The sequence below is a fragment of the Taeniopygia guttata genome, chromosome 8 (genome assembly GCF_048771995.1).
Source record: "Taeniopygia guttata chromosome 8, bTaeGut7.mat, whole genome shotgun sequence".
Taxonomy (NCBI): Eukaryota; Metazoa; Chordata; class Aves; order Passeriformes; family Estrildidae; genus Taeniopygia; species Taeniopygia guttata.
In genome coordinates this window covers 21,588,510-21,594,619 of record NC_133033.1, presented here as the reverse complement: position 1 = coordinate 21,594,619, position 6,110 = coordinate 21,588,510, and the positions used below count along the sequence as shown (strand labels likewise).

At 34.8% G+C, this 6,110-nt stretch overlaps 1 long non-coding RNA gene across 4 annotated transcripts in view; it reads left to right on the top strand.

Annotated features, from left to right (window-relative positions):
* The first annotated feature begins 1,977 nt into the window (after nucleotides 1-1,977).
* The window catches only part of LOC115496241 (uncharacterized), a 123,136-nt gene continuing 119,003 nt past the window's right edge, over nucleotides 1,978-6,110 (top strand). For 2 of the 4 annotated variants that reach the window (XR_012057124.1, XR_012057125.1), the window contains exon 1: nucleotides 1,978-3,771. This is a non-coding gene — a long non-coding RNA (uncharacterized lncRNA). The remainder of the gene's footprint in view (nucleotides 3,772-6,110) is intronic. The other 2 variants (XR_012057122.1, XR_012057123.1) reach the window with 2 other exon arrangements.

Genomic DNA, 6,110 nt, shown 5'->3' with positions numbered 1-6,110 from the left:
TTTCTATTCTATTTGTGATTTTAAAATATTTTAAAAGGCTTTAGTTTTGACTTAAAGAGGGATCAAACTTACTTTCTCCTTCAAAATGAGCAGTGGGAAAGCCTTTTCATTGCTCTGTTTTTGGGGAGTCTTGGTACTTTGCTTTCACCAACTAATCAGTTTGGGTGCACGTTTGCTTATACTGTAATAAAACATATCTTGCTTTAAGACAGGTCATGTTAAAGGCTGGAAACAATACAGATTTTTGACAGAAAATTCCATTTTTTGAAGATTTATAGAGAAAACTGTATTGGAAACTTTACATGGGTGGATTCTCTGGCTATTATTTATCTGAGTTTGGTTCAAAGATTGTCATGAGTGAGAATGTTAGTATTTAGGAAGATGATGTTGACAGTACCACAAGTATTGTGGTATCTAGTGACTTTGTGCTTGGGGAATGCAACTTCCATGGATAGATTTCTGCTGTGTTGTATCCATTTTTATTACGTGCTCTCATCACGAAATACTGTGCTGCTTCATCTTGTTCAGACATCAGAGTCACAGGAACTTTGCAGCTTCACCTCTGGTTTCAGTGTGTTGTTCATCAAATTTGTAGCTTTGAGACCTTGTTATGAATATATCAGCCCAATTTTTCAAGAAGCTTTTAAATGCCTTTTATGTGATTTTGTTAACCGTTTAGTGAATATGACAAATTACATCCAAAGGCAATGTAAAGGCCCTGAAGAGCTCCTAGCTAGTGCTGATGGTACAAAGCCCACACCACTGGTACACATAAGAAGTGTCCTGGGGTCTAATAAGGAACTGCAGGCCATGTTTGGGGGTGGCAGATAGTCAATCATTTGAAATGAAAGGTGTTTACTTACAGAGAAGGAGAAAAAAAGTGAGACTTCTGCTACACTCCTAGTTTCTATGGATTTTATACATACTTATAGAGCACAGAATCAGCTAGGTTGGGAAAGACCTTTGAGATCATGGAGACCAGCCTGTGACCCCACACCACCTTGGCTACCAGACCATGGCACTGAGTGCCACTTCCTAAGTCTTTCCTTAAACACCTCGAGGGACAAGTGACTCCACTAACTCCCTGGTAGCTTTTTCCAATGCCCAATCACCCTTTCCATGAAAAAACTTCTTCCTAAATTCTATATTGGATCTATCAGGATGGTATCAAAGATGGCAGAAAATAAGGAGTAAAAAAAAAAATTAGTCTACTACTGCAGCATTTATAAAGAGCTTGAAATAATGTTAGTGCTGAAAAGGTGGCATTTCCAGAAGATGCAAAGATTTAGTGTTTTTCTTTATAAAGCCTCTTATTGAGTGTCAGCTGGAATCTGGTTTCACCAATGGAAATATTTTAGTATAAACCATAATTATTTTCTTTGTCAGACAAATTTATTTGTATTTTACTGAAATGCATTTGTTTGGAATGCCACTGTTCAGTTATATGTGGACAATAGGAAATATTTAGACAACACCTTAGAATGAAAAACTTGTTAATTTGAATGTGGATATTAATAGATACCTCATGTATTACATACTAAAATGGTAGAATTTATTTTTCAGACAAATAAGACAAGATTGAAAAAAATAATTCCCTTTCATGCTAAATCTACTTAATAATAGTTTTTTTATTATTATCCCTACAGCCCCTCAAGCAAATCAGGCTTGGATTCTGTCTGATGTGCATTTGTTTGTATTTAAGACATTAACTTGTCTAAGAAGTGAATATGATAAAGGATCATATTTCAAAACTGTGAATGTATTCCAGCGTTGTGAATCAAAGACCTTCTGACAGAGCTTTTACTTGTCAAAATAAAATATGTATTTTAACATTTCTATCTGCATACTCTGATGTATATCCTCTTCCAACCCATATTTAAAATGTCAATTGCCTAACCCAAATTGAGAACATCCATATATGAAAAGACTTTGTCTACATGTTTGGAATTTTGTCATTTTTACTTCAAAAATGCATAACTTAGAAAGAAGACTTTACAGTTTCACTTTAATGTTGATATTAAAAAACACAAGTATTTTTTAAATGCATCACTAATTGTTTTATTTTAATTGGAACAAACTTCATTGTTCTGTCACAAGTTCAGGTGTTTTCTGTCAGCGTTGCACTTGTCTGTTTAGGGTTCTATATGAGCACATTGCACATATAAATTTAACAGGGTGGTCACAGGGAGTTGCACATCTATGTCATGATGGTTTTCAAAGACTTTATGAAACACTATTATGACTGCAGATTTTCTCAGTTCCAGAAGATTGTCTTAACCAAAGGACTATTGTTATCTTGAATTATTGTGTTTCAGGAGTCTCTTCAACTACAGACCTTGGAGGAGATTTATCCCTTCTATTCTGGCGTCTCTTTCTTCGGAAGCCCACAGACACAAACACAGCAAACCAAGCAGGGAATCACAGGAGAAAACTCAGAGCATTTTGAGTTAAATACCAATGGCATGTTAGTATTCACTTCAGCCAGCTTGCAAATCTCACTGATTTTCCAGAAAGAAGAGTATAAAGCAAAATTTGCAACAACAGGACCACGCAGGACTCTTTTAGATAGAGAAAAAAGCACTTGACTAGAGATCACAGCATTTCTTCTCTGTATAAAACTCATCTTTTCTTACCAACTTGAGAATGTATTTCTTGTTTGTCAAAATGACAGCAGCTGGGTGAGCTCTGTGTAACATGACAAAGCACAAAGGGAGAGACAGGCTTCACTCAGAAGGCTGGCAGCAGCCACAGCTCCAGTCTTGCCCTGCACAGGGGCACTGGAGCTCAGGGCTGCGGCTGCCGCAGAGCGCCTCGGAGGGCGGTGCTGGCGGAGGCACTGCCACCGCTCCCAAGAGTATTATTTGTCAGGATAACGTGTTTTGTTTGTTTGCCAAAGAATATATTTGATCAAAGATCTCAGGGCTTATCTGTCTCAATATTTTTGTCATTGATTATACAATGTCTGTATTTTCTAGGTCACTTACGTATTACGCTTATAGATGAGCATGTCAAAGAAATGTATTCGCTAATGTATGTTTAATGTGAATGCATCTGAACTCTTATTCAAACAATGAATATTTCCTACTCTTTAATATCTTCCACTCAACTCCTTTTGGAAATTAACATCTTTTTATATATATTATCCATAATCCCAAATATTAGCAGCAGATATAACAGGTTTAAAAAACCGTAACATTTACAGTTGAGCCTTATAGTCTGATGCATGTTTTTCACTAATTAACCCATTTTAGTTGTTTTGTATCCCAAGACGCTCTGTATTCATCATTTATATGCTCTATTTAACTCTTTTCAGGCAGAAGACAATATGAATATATACAAGCAAACTCCTGCATATGTTACCCTAGTGAATTGCTCATTCTTTGATGAATGTGCTAACTGGAAAGTGATTATTGTAGATGAATAGAAAATTCTTGTTCTCTTGTTTAAAAAAAAAAAAAAAGTCTTTTTTTCCAGGATATGGTGTTCCTAAAAGAGAAAGACTGACTCTATATGAAATAAAAAATACTTATAGCAAAATTCCTAATTTTTTTATAAAAAGAAGTTTTCAAATTTGTCATAAGGCTAATATATAATAACACTGGAATACTGTAAATGTATTCTGTAGCATTCCTAAACAACAGACCCTGCACAAGCACTTATGTTGCCTCTCTATTGTCTCCACAGACTCTCTGAATGTATTTAACTATTTGGAAACCTGTTTTACCAAAAATATTTGAATCCTAAATGCATGATTCCTATACCAACAAACTGGTAAGTAGATGCTATTTCTTTTGCATAATTATGTAACTTTAAACCGAATTTTTAAATTGGAATTATCTGGATGCTTTAAACAAACAGAGTATGCCTATAGGATTTTTTCTTTTCACACCTGGAAAGCAAAATGCAACTGACCTTAAGAACTGCAATGCAGTGCTATCTCTGAAACCAATGTTTGTCCCAGTTGTTCCTAGAGTGAATCATATTTCTAATGATCAAGAGCTTTGAATGCCTTCTTGTGGTGTACATGTCCTTAAAACAGATTAGGCAATCTCAGTTTGTCTATGTAATAACACAGTTTCACCTTGGATGAAACACATTATCGAGTATAATGTAATGTCCAAACCTGTAGCTTTTCTTTTTATTGAGATGGTTATCTGTGGTTGTTTCTTTGGACATGGGTCTCTTGTGACTAGACAGACAAACTGAGATCTCTCAGTATTTAAAGTCAGGTGAGTCAGAAACAGGGTAAAGGAAGAATTCATGGTGCTTAGGAAACCACATATTATATGCTATAAAATTCTGAAAAATATAATTTAAAAATCTAAAGTCATGCAAGAGTAAACTCCATTCTGTAATGCATCACAAATATCTGTACCATCCCCTCAGAGTACAGAACACATGCTTGCTGATTTTTGTTTTGTTCAGTAACATGAGATATTGCAGTTCCACAGTGGTTGTTAGCCTGATGGACGTTTCCTGAAGTCACTAGTATTAAATTCAGAGCAAATACATGTGCAGAATGATTGTTTTGAGTATTGAGAACTTTTAAATGGAGATAATTAAATCAAATAAATATTCAAATTTGGTTTGTGATTTTCTTTCTTTTTTTTTTAACTATAGACCGTTTTAGACTGAATGGGAAACTTTGCTCAGTGTCACTCTTTTCTTAGGCGGTATGAGGTAAAAATATCATTGTTATATAGTTTATTGCATTGAAAATGTGAGTTATAATTAGATTGTTTCCATCAAAACCTATCCTAAATCTCCTGTTAGAAACAATTAGACAGATTTACATCACTAAAAGGGAAGCACAAGAAATCAAGTAAAATATAATTTAGTGCCTATAAGCAGGTGAGTAAAACCTCCTCACCAAACCACCCTCACTCAAAGAACAGAAATTAAAATCATTCCCAAATCAAGCACAGACAGGATACTTCAAAAGACAAATTTGAGACTGGTTAGAAAAGGGTGTGAGAAAAACTTCTGTTTGGAGCAAGTAATTATCTTTTAGGATTTTACCCCACATTGTATGAATACACTGGTACCCAATTTAGCTTGGAGTACAAATCTTTCATTCAGAACTAAACCCTTTCCATTTTTGTACATGAATTACATATTCTGAGGCAGCATCATGCAGTTACAATCCTTTTAATATATTGTTTTACAATTTGGCATTAATTTTTGACATTTAGTAATCATCAATATCTTAATACTGATGTCTGCTTGTTTATAGGAAATTTTCCTCTCTAATATATACAGTAATATCAGAACAATCTGCAGGTTGAACTTTGATGTACAAAATCTGTAATGATGGGAGTTCTTTGGGAGAATTCAGCTTCAAATTAGAAATAGGTCATTTATTCAAGAAGTCATAGAAGTAGGAGTAATTCTTTCCTCCTTTGGCATTTCTCCTTTTTTCACAAGACCAAAGTCCATTTTTTTCCAGCACTCAGTTTTTACCAGTATGTTAGAATGGTTTTGTCTTGCTGATATTTGTTACATACTCACATTTTATTGCAATTGACAGTTTGGGGTAGCGCTGTCCCTTGAGTTTTGTATTTTATTTTCTATTGAAATATTTGCTACTATGTTTTGATAATCTCTGCCAGTGAAAACAGGAAAATAAAAAAGGAGGGTTGATGTCCTCATGTTAGAAATACTGCAAGGGGACCAAAGATCAGAGAGACAGACACTGGAGGAAGAGTTATTCAGAAGTGATTTGTAAGCAAATATAAGAGCTGCCTTCCTTCCTGGTTAATATTAGCCCTTAAATGTATGAAAGCAAGTCTTCCATTTCCTTCTCCATTTGGGAGAGCTCAAAGGGATTCATGAAAGGGACCGTAATTCCTAAAGGAGATCCATCATACAGATCAATATCTTGGGTGAATTTTAACTGTTTAAAGTTCAGCACAGCATTTCAGGTGGGATAATCCCAAAGTGGGATTTACCAGTTTAGCATTTATCAGCATTCAAGTTTAAAACTTTGGGCTTTGTGCAAAGTTAATTATATATTGCACTATGTTATACAACTTGAATATTTTTTGTTGCCTTTTAACTGATCCAAAACGGGAAATATATTGGACATGGACAGATCAAATTATTTTGCCTGG